Source organism: Phalaenopsis equestris, unplaced genomic scaffold (assembly GCF_001263595.1).
Source record: "Phalaenopsis equestris unplaced genomic scaffold, ASM126359v1 Scaffold000069, whole genome shotgun sequence".
NCBI lineage: Eukaryota > Viridiplantae > Streptophyta > Magnoliopsida > Asparagales > Orchidaceae > Phalaenopsis > Phalaenopsis equestris.
Window position 1 is genome coordinate 549623 of NW_018164511.1, and position 16541 is coordinate 566163.

Genomic DNA, 16541 nt, shown 5'->3' on the forward strand with positions numbered 1-16541 from the left:
TTCAAAGTTGCACATCGAGAAACCCTTGTAAAGTGCATCTGAAATTGCTGGTAGTATCTGCTCTGCAGCAGACTCAGACTCGTTCTCCATAGCAGTCGGACTAGAAGAAGTCTGTCTCATGCAAGGATCATAAATTTTCCCCTCAGGAATCAGGGTGAGTATATTTTCTTCCTCTTTCATGCATCTCATTTCCTAATGTAGAAAAGCTATGTGCTTGCAACCATTAGCGTTACGACACTGTGTTCTTCTTAGTGGTGTATACTCTTTCCTCATTAGCAATGACTAGATCCCCTATTGACGTAGTTATCATGGACGACAAACGACTAGTCCCTTCCATCAGATTTTTTTTGTGTTAACACTTTCTTCCTTTTTAGTGAGGAGTATTCTTTAGTACTGATCCTCAGTAGCGAAGGTAATCCTTCCTTCTCTTGGCGACTGACTATGTCAATCAGGGGACCCTCATAGTTCACGTTGACCGGACCAAAGTCTAAGTCAAAGTCTAGGATGCCTCTCTGTGCTTCCCTTTCTCTCTTCAGCGCAAGATTCAAACCGTCTCTAAAAGCAAAAATCAGCTTTAGTTATGACATTTTTCTGCAGAAGACAGAAAAACATCAGTGCGCTGAAATTCAGCATGAACAAGAGCAAAAATGAAGCATTCATTAAACAAAAATTTTTATTTGTGCAGGTGCAAATTTTTTATTTAATTTCTATTTAATTTAATGAATTTCAAAATTAGAGACCAAAGGAGGAAATTAAAGTGAACAAATTCCAAAATTTTCATTTTATTGAGGTTAATTTTATTACAAAAGTTTAGACCCATTCACAGACAGTTGGCCAAATAAATAGCCCCAAAGCAATCAAAATTTCAAAAGGTTGATTTCAAGCAATCATCATGTCGGGAAATAAATCTTTGCGTAGTGTCCATTAACTGATAACATGGGTCTTTTGCCTTGGAAATCCACCAGCTGGTAAGATACTCCCGAATAGACCTTTTCTATGACAAATGGTCCCACCCAAGCTGGGTCAAATTTTTTACCTTTCTTACGGTGTGAAAGAATAGGTATTTTAAGAATAAGAATGAGATCACTAACTTTGAATGCCCTAGGGCAGACCAATTTGTCCTGAGCTTACACCATCCTCACTTGGTAGAGCTCCAATGTTGTTGTGCTTCTAGTCATTTTCCCTTGAGACTTTCCAATTCTTCAAGTCTGAGTTTGCACTTTCTTTGATTATAATTTGGTTGGCAATGGCGACTCAGAGAGATGGTGTTTGAACCCCCAGTGGCAGTATGGCCTCATACCCTTACATAAGTGCATAGGTTGTACATTGAGTGGAGTTCTGAACTTTTTCTAGTAAGCCCAAAAAGCTTCTAATAGTTGATTATGCTAATCTCTTTTTCTTTTGTCCAATGTCTTCTTTAAGATTTACACAAGCATCTTATTGAAGGCCTCGACTAGTTCGTTTGCCCTGAAATAGTGAATTATAGAATATCTCCAATCTATCCCTTGTCGTTTGATGAAGTTGTTGATCTTTGTGCTCTTGAAGGTTGTTCCATTATCAGAAATCACTCTGCACAGTACACTGAAACGATAGATGACTTGACTTTTGAAAATTTGCAGAACATGCTGTGTTGTAACCTCTCGTAATGACACTACCTCTGGCAACTTGGAGAAGTAATTCATTGCTGCAAGAATAAACCTATGTCCCTTCGAGGATGGAGGGTCTATCAGACCTATTATGTCTGTGCCCCAACACTCGAACATCACGAGGCAACAGTTGGGTGTAGCACATTCGGAGGTTGGTGTAAGACCACCCCATGCAATTGACAAAAGTGACACCTTCTAGATGTATCCATGTAATTGAATATCATTGCTACATCATTGCTGGCCAATAATATCCAAGTCTTTTAATCTTCATTTTCATTCATTTTTGGCCCTGACTGGTGAGCGCCACACAATTCTACATGTACTTATTTGACAATATTTTGTGCTTCAGCTCTGCTTAGACATCGCAGCCACATCTGATAGAATGATCTTCTGTAGAGTACATCAGGCACTAGAGCATAAGACATAGCCCTTCTCGTGATGTGATATGCCTCGGACTTGTCCTCCGACAGCTTTCCAGTTTGCGAATATTCTATGAATGGCTTGCACCATACTTCGTTGATGTCAGCAACTGAAATCACCATTCCTTCTTTTAATTCATCCATATTTGACTTAATTTCTTCTTAAAATTTTGGTGGGGCATCACCTATCAACTAATCTTAAGAGTCATCCTCTACATCGAGGCAATCCTTTTCCAATCCGCTATTAACAACCATGCAAAATTTTGAGTCATGGACTGGTCCTACTGTACCAAATTTGAGACCTTCTTTCGAGTTAGGAGTTCAACTTTTAACATTCCCTAATTTTTCAAAAGGTTGTAGCTTATCCTTTATCATTTGTTTTAGCACATATCCCTGTTGAATTAATTTTGGTACACAAGGATTCACTAAACTAAATTCTAAACTTTCAAAGTAAACTTACGAAAACTAACAACATTTTTGTGATGAAAAGTTCAAATTTAAGAAAGCATCCTTCCCCTTGACAAAGAGTATATGGATTGTGAAGAATCTAAAATTATTTAAAAATATATATATAATTTTTTTTGTGCTAAATAGGAGCAATCCTACTCTTTACCCTCTTCCGAGTGGAACATTGACTAATCAAGAGTTTGGTCCATAATTTCATGATTAGACTGGAAGGATATCGGCTGCCACTCTAGAGATCTCACTACTCCCCCACCCGAGGGCTAACCATATTTCATCTGTTTCTACTAGACCAAATTGGGGATTTTAATTTGTCACCTTAAAATCTCCAATTCTACATCCAACAAAGTATATTTCCCTATTTATTTGCACCCAACTCCATGTATGATATACTCTCCCATGAAATCAAATGTGAGTCTCTCAATGTTGTAGAAATCATAGCCCTTTCGAAACATATGTTTTTGAACACATTTTAACATTTTAATTTGCCAAATTGAAAAGTAAATGAAGATCGGAGTTCAAATCATCCCAAATTATTGGCATTTAAAACCATGTAAAATAAAATCAATTCTCCACAAAACCATATCTCAAAGTAGGAAGAAGGATAAAGAAGACTACTCAAAATTCATGATAAGGACACGATAAAACATGGATATCATATGTAAAAATAAGTTTACAAAACAAAAAAAATAAAAGACATAACTTATCTCACAATCCTTTCCAAGCAAATCCCTAGAAGTTCTCTTCAAGCCTTTGTCTCTTTACAAGCACTCTCAATCCTCTCTTAAAAGTGTAATGAAGAAGAAATCTCTCACCTTCCCTCTCCTCTTACAATCCTTGAAGAAAATCTCCAAGCCCTTGAGTAGTCTCTCTCTCTACCTCTTCTTTTTGCTCCTCTTCACATGCCACACTTATACACTCTAGACCCCCAACTCCTTGAAGTCTTCTTCTTTTATTAGGGACTGCCTCCTTTCAAAAGGACTTACAAATTCCCCCCAAAATTCTATCTAAAAGTCAACACTTTTAAATTCAAAATAAATTCAAAAGACATGACTGTTCATCCAAGAGGCATATCCCTTCATAAAAGAATCTTCCAAAGTGTCTAGATACATTGAATCACTCAAAGGGGTGTTTAAAACAAGTTTCCCTTTTGAAATTCACACAAAATATGCCTCGAACCGCTTTAATCGACAAAAAGTTATCTCTGGCACATTTTGATCCAAATCTAGTGCAAGTTTTCTGTCAAATGGCATGTCTGACGCCAATCTAGTGCATCTTGCGCTAGTTTGCTGAAGACCATGTTGTTATGGGTTTTACCGCATATGGCACCAATCTGGCGCATCCTCCATTAGAATCCTAAAATTCGTTATTTTGGCTCCAAATTTTGTCCTTTTTGCTACTTGTGCTCCAAATATCTAAAATTGATATACCTGCATTAAAAACATGAAAATACCCTTCTTTAAAGTGTAATGATGCGGGGGTAGATTTAGTGTGAATTTTGGAAATATTTTTCAATATTACAAATTTACACACGACACATATATAATAAATATGCAATATAATCCCAACAAAAATACTTTTTATGAAAATAATTTATCTTTTAAAACTCTTTTTAAACTACAAAATCTTCTTTAAAATCAACGCAAGTATGAGTATCACTCAAGTAAAAAAGTGCTCTAATGGAGTTCTAGATATCGATCCCATAGGGGAAATCCTAAAAGTAAATTATGAAATCTATTTTATAATTTAAAAATACAAAAATAAAATTAAAGTAAACTGCAAAGTTTTAAAATTAACTACTAAAGTGAATGCTAATTAAAATGCAGTTGTAAGAATAAAATTTATTTAGTGTCAAATATGAGCAATCCTATTCTCTACCATCTTCCGAGTGCTATAAAGAACAATGATTAATCCAGAGTTTGGTCATTAATTCTATTGTTAGGCTGGGAAGATACCGGCTACCACTCCATAGCTCCCACTACTCCCTCACCTGAGGGCTAACAATCTCACATTAGTTTCCAAAGAACTAGACCAAATTGAAGATTTTAATCAGTCACCTTAAAATCTCTAATTTTGCATCCAACAAAGTATATTTCTCTATTTGTTTGCACCCAATCCAATGGATGACATACTCTCTTATAAAATCAAATGAGATTCTCCCTATGTTGTAGAAATCATATCTCATTTAAGAACATATGTCTCTCAACAAGTTTTAACATTTCAATTGGCCAGATCAAAAAGTAAATGAAGATCGGAGTTCAAGTTATCACAAATTATTAACATTTAAAACTGTAGAAAATAAAATCTATTCTTCACAAAACAATATCTCAAAGTAGGGAGAAAGATAAAGAAGACTACTCAAAATTCATGAGAAAGATACTACAAAACATGGATTTCATATATAAAAACAAGTTTACAAAACTAAAGAAATAAAAATACAACTTATTTCACAATCCTTCCAAAGAAAATCCCTAGAAGTTCTCTCTAAGCCTCTCTCTTTATAATCACTCCTAATTCTCTCTTAGAAGTGTAATGAAGAAGAAATCTCTCACCTTACCTCTCCTCTTACAACTTTAGAAGAAAATCTCCTCTTCTCTCTCTATCTTTCCCTCACGCCAACTTTCTCTCTCCATCACGCCACACACTTGACAAACGAGAAGTATTCTTCTTTTATTTTGGGCTGCCTTTTTTGGACAAGAATTCAAAACTCCCTCCAAAATTCAACTCTTTTGAATTCAAAACATGTGTCATTTGATCCAAGCAAAATATCCCTTCATAAAAGAACCTTCCAAAGTGTCTAGATGCATTGAATTACTCCAAGTGGTTCGTAGAACAAGTTTCCTTTTAAAATTTGAGCAAAAACTCACCTCAAACCACCTTAATTTGAAAAATTCATCCCTGGCGCATAATGTGCCCATCTGGTGCATCATGCGCCAATTCTCTGGATTTTGGCGCATCATGCGCCTATCTGGGGCATCATGCGCCAGAATCCCAAAATTCCCTGTTTTGGCTCGAAATTTCGTCCTTCTCATTTTTGCTCCAAATGCCTAAAAATTATATACCTCCAACAAAAGCACAAAAATAACCTTCTTTAAAGTGCAATACCACAAAAAATAAGCATAAAATAAGAACTTAAAATAGTATATTATTTTAGTGTATCAAAATCCCCCAAATTTAAATGTTATTTATCCTCAAGTGACACTTTTATTTCCTAAAAGCATATGGCTTAAGATAGAGATTAACTTATAACTTCAATACTTTAGTTTAATAAATAAAATAGCAAAATTTTAGAAAAACCCTTTAATAACATAGATTTAAATTCTAAGTCTAGGAATATTTAGTAATCCAATTTAAGATTTATGAATCTCTATTCATTTCAAGAAGAATTGTAATTTGTCATATTAAGGTCATTTAGAACATTCATACGAAAAAGCACTTTATGAGAACTTTACTAGGAATGCTACTAATACTCCAATTTAAGTTTAGAAAATATAATAAAGCTCCTTCCTTAAGTTGATTTAAGTGAATCCAATTTTGATTAGTCATCATCTCAAGCTTCTCCTCACTTTTATGTTTTTTTCTTTCATTTTCTTTTTCTTTCTCTTTTTTTTTCTTTTCTTTTCCTTTAGGATCTTTTCAATCCTTTTTTTTCTTTTTCTTTTTCTTTTTCTAGTGAGGATTACTCTATCTAGATAGCCTTTAATAATTTTGAACTTCACTATTCTCTTCTTAAAGTCAAAACTCTATACCTTTCATCAATTTATAATTTCATATTAGCTTATGATTTTTGATAAAGTCTCATTCTTTTCTTCTTACATGAAACTCTAAAGTTCTTAACACTTCAAAAATACAATTTTCTTTACTTTAAATAGAAAAACATAATCTTATCCTATGATACCAAATATCTTTAACTTTAGAATTGACCTTCATTATTAAAAACTCTTTAACTAAATTTACCACAATATTTATAAGCAGAAGTATAATCATATAAAGTTAAATCATAATATCCCATGCCATGTTAAATTAATTTTTCAAAATATAGTTAATTGAGGACAAATAAAATTTAGTTTACTTGTTTTCAAAATAAATTTTTCTTTCCCTCAAACTTAATTTTTTAAGTGATTTTAAAAATATTTTTAGTATAAAACTTAGTAGGTGAAAGAAAATAATAAATGTATGAAAAATAAAAACTGACATGTACAGGATTTTTGAATATGAAACTGGGCTCTAGTATACTGCAGATACCAACTATAAAACTACATACATGCTTTAAAGCATTAATTAAAACAAAATACATTCTAAAGAACTTACCGAGAATTAAAAATAGAAATAAAAAAATTGAAAAACACACTAAACTAAACTCATAAAAATCAATCCCCATCTCCTTCCTCCTCATTATCAGAATTTTAATTTTTCTTCTTCTCCTTCTCCTTCTTCATCATGAACAGGAGCATAAGGAGTGAAACTGTGGCAAGCAGGAAAGTCCACATTAAGTTCACCCCTAAGATGTCTTACGATAGCCTTTTTGAAATCAATATCATCATGAACTCTCCTCTACTGATATTTATCATTATAAGAATTTCGTGCTCCTATCTCTCTCAATTTAGTTTGAACTATATCCATTTATTGAACCATCAGCATGTCCATAATACATTCAAGTGATGCAGTTCGAGAAGTAGACGCCCCTACAGCAGATGTAGAGGGCCTATCTGTTCTTCCACCTTTAGAATCAACAAATGATTCCACTCTTTGAATCATATTCCTCCCAATCAAATTTTGTGGCTATAATCTTTCTTCATTTCTATGGGATTCTACTCTTGATTGTTCAAGTAGAGTGAAAATCTGGGCAGGGTGTCCCAAACCACCAGTAGTAGAACTACCAGCTATACTTCGAGCATGTTGAACTATAAGTGCACCAACACTTATTGCCTTCATGTTCTGAATGCAACAGTTCAGTATAGCTTTGTCTTTTCTATCTTTTGTAACATCCACCAAATGAATTGTTCACAACAGTCTGGCAGAAATGAAGTGGTGCCATACTTTTGAATGAATAGTCTACATGGAAGTAGGGAAGTTAACTATCTTGTTATTCTTAATCTTCCTTCCACTCCCCTCTTCCATCACTTCCATCAGTCAAAAAAGCAATCACTTCATCTAGTGATGAATCAGTCATCACGAATTCAGCATATTCATCATAAAATACACCCTCAAACAATAAAAAGTGTTGATCTAATAGACAGTAAATTCAACTTGTTTACCTCTAACTAGGATGTGATCTTCATTAGTGAACCTCAGGTTTGCATAAAACTCTCAAACCATCAGGACAATCTCTACTGCAGTGAAGTAGCATAATCTTTCCCAGTTTCTGGTGAGAATAAGTCTCTCAACCTCGCCACCCGGGTTTGCAAACGCTTGTTCTTGGATCATTCTTTTTGTTTCCATCTGAGTATTGTAACTGTGTTGTGCTTTGAAATTAACCAATCTTCATGCATCAAATTCCTCGGACAGCCTTCCTCTCTTAACTCGGGGAGCCATTTGAAAATTCTACAAAAATCTAAATATAGTCTAAATAAATCACTACATAAAAAATCTAACTCCTCAAGCAAGATTATTTGATAAGAAACTTTTCACCATGAGTTTTCTTCAAACTTTTTCATCAAAAATCCTAAATTTCGAATCTCTCAAATCCATGGTGAAAATAAAAAAATTTCCAAGTTAAAGTGAAGCTCTTACTAAGTGATGATAAAATTTATGGTTTTTAGCCTTTGAATCCTTCTCTTTCATCCATAATGTGATGCCCTAGACCAAGGTCTTGAGGTAGGAGATTACTGAAGAAGCGACAATGGAGTTTGTCTATATGATTTCACAGTTTTCTAAGCTATATGGTGTGTTTAGACCTTTGGTGCATCATGCGCCAATCTGGTGCATCATGCACCAGAGCTTAAATTCCCCAGATTTTGATTTTTGTGGAAATATGCTCAGTACCGCTTTACGACAACCTCTATTTGAATCAAATAAACCTTTCTAAGCATATATAAACATCACACTAACACCAAATAAACATCACACTAACTATAAACATCACACTAACACCAAACTTTCACAAAAAAACACAAAACTCACATTTATATATAACTAACATTTTTCATGCCAACAAACATCAAATTCAGTGTTCTTAAGCAAACCAACATCCTAACACTGAAATCTAAACATAAAAATTCCAAACATAAACATAGATAGTGTTCATTAGAAAGGAAATACAATCCAACTCAACAAAACAACTAAAGAAAATAGTACTAAACAAAACGTTCAGTGCATACATTAAGATCAAACATCTTCTTCAATATCATCCTCCTAGATATCTCCCATAGATTGGTAGTGCACATACAAGTTGTAGAATGGTCAAAATATAAATTCATCAGTTGAATCTTCCTCCTCAATCCAAGCACGTTTCTTGATCATATGTACCAAACCATCTTCAATATGCCCAGTATGTTTAAAATATTCCTTTAGTCTCCAATCCAAATGATCCAGCATTTCAGTAATATTCGCAATCACATGCATGAGATTATGCACCTCTTTTTAAATTTTCTTGATCTTCTTCAAAAGTGCACTTGAGTTGTAGTAGGGCTAAACAGTTGATGAATTCTGAGATCCTTGATCCATCAATAAATTCAATCATTTTCATCTCCCATTCCAATACAGTTGTAATAGACTTCTTGATCCATCGACTTCCAAGTAAGAAGCACTTTTTCCCAACTTCCATAAGGTACTTGCGCTTGACCGCACAGTAGGAAAATTATGGATGGATGCCCAAGTCTAGTTGCAGATTCATTAATAGTCAAACCCAAAACCGATTTCATAATAATAGCTCCAACATCAATAGGTTTTTTGGTTTGAATGCAATAATTTAAAATAGCGCTCTTAATGGTTTGAATGCAATAATTTAAAATAGCGCTCTCCTTTGTTACCTTACTAATATTCATAGTAGGCAGTAATTTTGATGAAATGAAGAAGTGCCAGGCTTTTGAAATTGGATTTAAAAATGATGAGGGAAAACTATCAATTCCATCATCTCTGGCGTCCTAATCACATCTTCATCCGTAAGGTAGCGATAGAGTTCATTCATATTTTCTCTTGTAGGGGTAAAATTTGCATAATGGCAGATATACATATTCACAATCATAATCATCATGTTTATTCTTGAAGGAGTGAACTGCACAAACCTGCCTCACATCTGCCTCACAAACCTGCCTCACATGTAAATCATTCCTTGGTTGATCCATTGAAGATTTGCATAAAATTCTTTTACTATAGAAACAACAATAGCGATAGTATTGTAGCAAAGCACTTCCCAATGCCTCTACGCAATAGTCTCTTCTACTCATGTATTCGACATGTTGAATCCTCGCTTCACAAATCCCCTTTCTTTGATAAGTCTCTTCTTCACTAGAACTCAATCATGTAACTTCTGTGCATCAAAACTGACAAACTTTCTCCGATTGAAAATTTTAAATCTATTAGAGTTTTTAGAGTGGGAAGTCATAGGATTTTAAGACTGGTGACTCTTCGCTTGATTTCCCCCCTAAAATATGGTTTAGATTCAACTTTTAGGAGTTATATGGGAAGAAACAACAAAAAATGGCCAAAAACCACCATTTGACACGTTTTAAACCATTTTCGGACACGCGGCGCATCATGCGCCAGCTCTCTAGAATTCGGCGCATCATGCACCAGTTCCAAAGTTTTTGCCATTTCAATTTCAATCCAATAAATTCTAAATTTTCCATAAAATTAGATAAATAAAGATGTTTCTAAATATTTTATCAGATACACGGACTATATAAAGACCTAAACATAAATATATGTAAAATATTTTGAAACAAAACAAACTCAAAAGAAAACTAAACAATGACAAATATGGGTTGCCTTTTACAAATCACATGGTTTAATATCGTTAGCCCGACATTCCCAGTCTTATTCTGAGTGACCCAACATTACAGTCTCTTTAAAAGTTTGTCTTTGACCATCAAAATAAGATTTCAATATGTGCCCATTCACTTTAAAAATTCTTCCAGTCTTGGGTCTTCAATATTAACTGCCCCATAGGGATAAACTTTTATAACTCTGAATGGACCTTTGCACCTAGACTTCAATATTCATTCTAGCAAATAATTTTAAGCTTGTATTGTATAATAAAACATCCTGTCCAAGTTCAAATTCCCTTTTTATTATCTTCTGATCATGCCATTCTTTCATATTTTCCTTATAAATCCTCGCATTATCGTAAGATTCATTCCTAATTTCATTAAGCTCATTCAATTGCAATATTTTTTTCTCACCAGCATCTTTCAAATTGAAATCAAATTTACAAGACAAGTGACAAGTCTTCCCAAAAATTGATCTATATGGGGATATTCTTATAGGTGTCTTATAGGTTGTTATGTATGCCCATAATGCAGTATCTAATATAGTAGACCAATTCATTTTATTAGGATTAACACTTTTTCCAAAATTCCCTTAATTTCACGATTAGATACTTCTGCTAAACCACTAGTCTAGGGATGATAAGCAGTTGCAATTTTATGCATTATATTATATTTATGCACCAATCTTGCAATTGTTGCATTCCTAAAATGAGATCCTCCACGGTAATGATTACTCTCGGCATTTCATATATTGTAAAAATATTTTTAATTAAAAATTTTGAAACACTCTAAGCATCACATTGAGGTAAAGCAATTGTATCAATCCATTTTGAAATGTAATCCACTACAACAATATGTACATATTTTTTAATGATGATATAAATGGTCCCATGAAATCCAATCCCCATGCATCAAAAATTTCAATTTTCAAGTTAAAATTTAGAGATATTTCATTTGCTTTTGAAATATTACCTACTCTTTGAGTCCGATCACATGTTTTGATATATATATTAACATCTCTAAATATAGTAGGCCAATAACATCCAGATTGTAAAATTTTATGAACAGTTCTATCATTCCCAAAATGACCTCCAAATTCAGAATCATGACATTTTTTGATAATCATGACTCCAAATTCAGAATCATGACATTTTTTGATAATTTCCTGAATTTCTTTATAAGGCATACATTGTCTCATTACTAAATCTTTGCATTATTTATATTAATAAGGATTATCCCAAAAATATGATTTTGCATCATAAATGAATTTCTTTTTATGTTGTTTTGATAGCCCATAAGGTAAAATGCCACTGATAATATGATTTATAATGTCAACATACCATAACATTTCCCATCTCATTCCACGGTATTTTTTATCCTTTTAGAACATAAAGTTGTTCATTAGGAAAAGTTTCATTAATTTCCCTCTCCAAATCAAATATTTCTTCTTGTTCTAGTCTATATAGATGATTAGCAATTTGATTATCATTCCCTTTCCTATCGACTATTACAGAATCAAACTATTGCATAAGAAGTGCCCATCTAATTAATCTTTGTTTAGCATCATTCTTTTGCATCAAATATCTTTTGCATCAAATTTGCATCAAATATTTAATAGCCAAATAGTCAGTATGCACAACACATTTAGCTCCAATCAGATATGACCTAAACTTTTCAAAAGCATACATAATGGCTAATAGCTCTCATTTAGTGGTAGTGTAATTAATCTGAGCATCATTAGGAGTCTTACTAGCATAGTATATAAATTTAAAAATCTTAACATATCTCTGCCCTAAAAAAGCTCCTATTGCATAATCACTAGCACAACACATTAATTCAAAATATTTCTCACAATCAGGTGAAACAATTATAGGAGCAGTGATCAATTTTTCCTTTAAAGTTACAAAGGCTTTAAGACAATCTTGATTAAAGTCAAATTTTGTATCTTTTTCCAGAAGTTGGCATAAAGGCTTAGTAATTTTTGAAAAGTCTTTAATATATCTCCTATAAAATCCAGCATGTCCTAAAAAGCTCCTAACTCCTCTTATTCTAGTAGGTAGAGGTAAGTTTGAGGTGACCTATATTTTTGCAGGAACTACTTCCTTACCTTTTTCTAAAGTTTTATGTCCAAGCACGATTCCTCTTTCAACCATAAAATGAAATTTTACCCAGTTCAATATGAGATTAGTCTTTTCACAATGTTCCAGTACTTTTTCTAAATGATTCAGCATATTTTGAAAGAAGTTACAAAAACTAAAAAACTTGCGTACAAACCACCCAATTCTATGTATTTATGTATCTAACGCCTAAAATTTACTTTTTACATTTATATCGCCCTAATATTTCAAATCACATGAAAAATACCACCAATTTAACTTTTCAAAAGTGAAATACACCTTTCAATATATAGGTAAGGTGGTATAGATGTAAAATTTGAAGTTTAGGTGTTAGATATGTAAATACATAGAGAATGAGTAATATGTATGTCAATCTTCCAATATATATATAGACACACACACACACACACACACATCCAATATATATATATATATATATACACACACACACACACCCCCACACATACACTAAGTAATTTCCTTAGCAAGTGAATTGCAAGTAGTCTTGAAAGCACTCTCCACATAGAGATAAGAATTATCTTTGTAGAAGAAATAGAAAGGTAACAATGCCTAGTGTGCAAATATCATCTAGGAGACATTAGCGATTTTTTGATAAAGCATGGAGGATGTGAGGGATAAACAAATTGAGATATTCTCAGCTAACATTTTGAATCATGTGGTCACATAATCGTCCATTTGCTGAATTCATTCAGAGGTTTACCAAAAAGACTTCAATCCTATTTTCAATCAAATCACTAAAAATTGACACCATACATCTTTGAAATATTGCAGGTGCATTACATAGTCCAAAGGGCATTCATCGAAAAGCAAAAGTTCTATAAGGATCGGTAAATGTTGTTTTCTCTTGATCCTCTCGAGCAATAGGTATTTAGTGATAACTGGTATATCCATCTAGAAAATAAAAATATTTATCCCCAGCCAATCTATCCAACATCTACTCCAAAAAGGGTAAAGGAGAATGATCCTTCCTGGTGGTACAATTTAATTTTCTATAATCTATGCAAATTCTCCAACCAGTGACTTGTCTTGTTGATATTAATTTATTATGCTAATTTGTCACTACTGTTGCACCGTCTTTCTTTGGAACACAATGAATTGAACTTACCCAAGCACTATCTGAAAAAGGATATATTATTTCAGCATCTAATTATTTTAAAGTCTCTTTCTTCATAACTTCTTTCATCATAGGATTTAATATCCTTTGCGGATTAACTCTTGGTTCATGTTGATCTTCTAATAAGATTCTAAGCATACAAATTGAAATATTGATTCATTTAATATCAGCTAATGTCCATCTAAATGCTTTCTTATATTTTTTTAAAGTTTCTAAGAACTATTTTTCTTGCATATCAGTTAATTTTGAGGATACTATAACAGGTAATGTAGATAAATCTCCTAAAAATGCATACTTCAAATGTGTAGGAAGCATTTTTAGTTCTAGTTCAGGAGGTTTCTCAATAGATGGAATCAAATTCTTGTTACTTTTTACAGGGTCTAACGTTTCATATTTTTCCTGAACATAATCCAAATCCTCTTTACTCACTTCCATAGATTCTTCTTAAATTTTATCCTCATCTTGATATTCCATATATACCTTTTCAAATTCACTTTTAAAAGTTTTCTTGAAATATTCATGGCTTAAATATTCATTAATATCTATTTTGAAGTATTCAATCTCTTGCTCTTTTGTAGGGTCTCTCATTGATTTTGTAATATTAAATGTAACCTCTTGATCACTAACCCTCAGAGTTAGTTCACCTTTCTGCACATCTATCAAAGCTCTTATGGTGGCTAGGAATGGTCTTCTTAAAATGATAGGAATTTGTTTATCTTCCTCCATATCTAATAGAATAAAGTCCATAGGAAAGATAAATTTATTGACTTTTACCAAAAAATTTTCTATATGTCTATTAAGATATGTAATCAAATGATCAGCTAACTAAAGAGTCACAGTTGTAGGTGAAATATCTATTAAGCCCAACCTTCTGAATATTGATAACGACATAAGATTAATACTAGCTCCTACATGACATAAATATTTTTCATAAAATCATTTGCCAATAGCACAAGGAATTGTAAAACTTTCAGGATCTTTAAGTTTTTCAGGAAATTTTTTTTTAGTTATAGCGTTACACTCTTCGTTAGTGCAAAAGTCTCATTATCTAAAAACTTCCTTTTCTTATTAAGTATATCCTTCATGAACTTCACATAGCTTGGCATTTGTACCAAATCTTGAACAAATGGAATTTTTATAGTCATCAAATGGAATGTTTATTGTTAATTTCCTCAAAACTTCCAAAAATTTCAAAAATTGATTATCTCTGTGTTTCTGCATCAATCTTTGAGGAAATGGAGGTGGTGGTCTTTCTACAAAAATATTCATTGGTTTAATTGGACTTTCTGCTTCAAAATGAAAATCTTAAATAGATTTTTCATTTTCCACCTCATATTTTCAACTTCAACTTTCTATTGAACTCTATTTCCTAATTCTTTTCCACTTATTAGATGAATAGCTTTAATTTTCTCTTTGTTCTGATCTTTAGGATTTACTTCAACATTACTAGGTAATGTTCCAAAAGGTCTATTGCTAAGAGCAGTAGCAATACATCCTAATTGATTTTTTATGTTTCTGATTGCAGCTTCTTGACTTGTAATTGACTACCCATTTGCAATATCAATTCTTCCATTGATAGCTTTTCTCTCCTTATTCTTCATATTATTAAATCCTGGGGGTTAATAAGGTTTATAAGTGCTGACCTCATTTTTGGTTGAGGTTTAGTTTTTCCTCTGTAGTAGCCTGAGGTCTAGCCATAGGATTTTCTTATTGACTATTCTAGACATGGACGAATGTGTGAAATTATATACAAAGAAAGATTAAACTACAACCTCCCAAGGGAGTATTGGACATCAATATATCTTTTGGCTTAGTTTTGGGTCACTGTGGGGGAAACTCAAGATGAGTTACCCTTAGGATTGCTGGACCTTAGGGTTGACCTTGGGTGTTGGTCTGGAGGTAAGAAACTCACTACACTTATCTACACTTATCTGCACTCACAATCACTCACAACCCTGAGCTCAAATTTCTAGCCTAGATCCCTTGATCTTTTGGGTTACTCATGTAGATGGTCCCCTAAACCTACCAGCCCTAGAGCTATGGTTTAGCTAAGACCATTATGTAGAGGGCCGAAAATGGGGTTTCCATTGGTCCATGGCTTATTGGTGATGGTTGGTACCTCAACTCTACCAAAATACCCATCTTGGCCTTTTACCCCTAATCTTGGTCTTTATTACCAAAATCTTTTACCCCTAAAGCACCCCCAAATTACCAAAATACCCCTCTTGGACCCAAAATTCCAAAAATTCTAAAAATACAAAGAAAATCCCAATAAATCCTAAATATTCCCAATTTCATATCTCTCAACTACCACATGAGCCAATTTGGCCAATTTGACCATCTTCAACCAAAACCCCCAAATTGCCCTTTAAAGACTCAAATTTCCCCAAATCCAACTCAAATGCCCATCAATTTGATCTCAATTGACTCCAATTCCAATCCTAAACTCAAATTAACCTTTTATATGACAAAATTAAACAAAATACAAGCTTAATTGGTCCATGATTTGAGCTCAATTTTCATTTGAGTCAAAACCCCAATTTTGACTATATGACCTAATCTCACCAAATTGAACCCATAGCCTAGTCAATTGGCCTCAATTAACGTTGAAAAATTTTTATAACATGCCTATACATAAAAATAAACCATAAATTTGCCTTGGTGAAGTCTCAAATCCATTTGATTTTGGCTTAAATCCAAAATTCCCAAATTTAGCCCCAAATTGGCTAAAATCCCCAAATTTCACCCAATTAATTGCCTTAACCTCCAAATTGGCATCCAATTCATGTTGAAAAATCTTCTTGAGGTTTTTATTGACCATTTAAAATAATCAA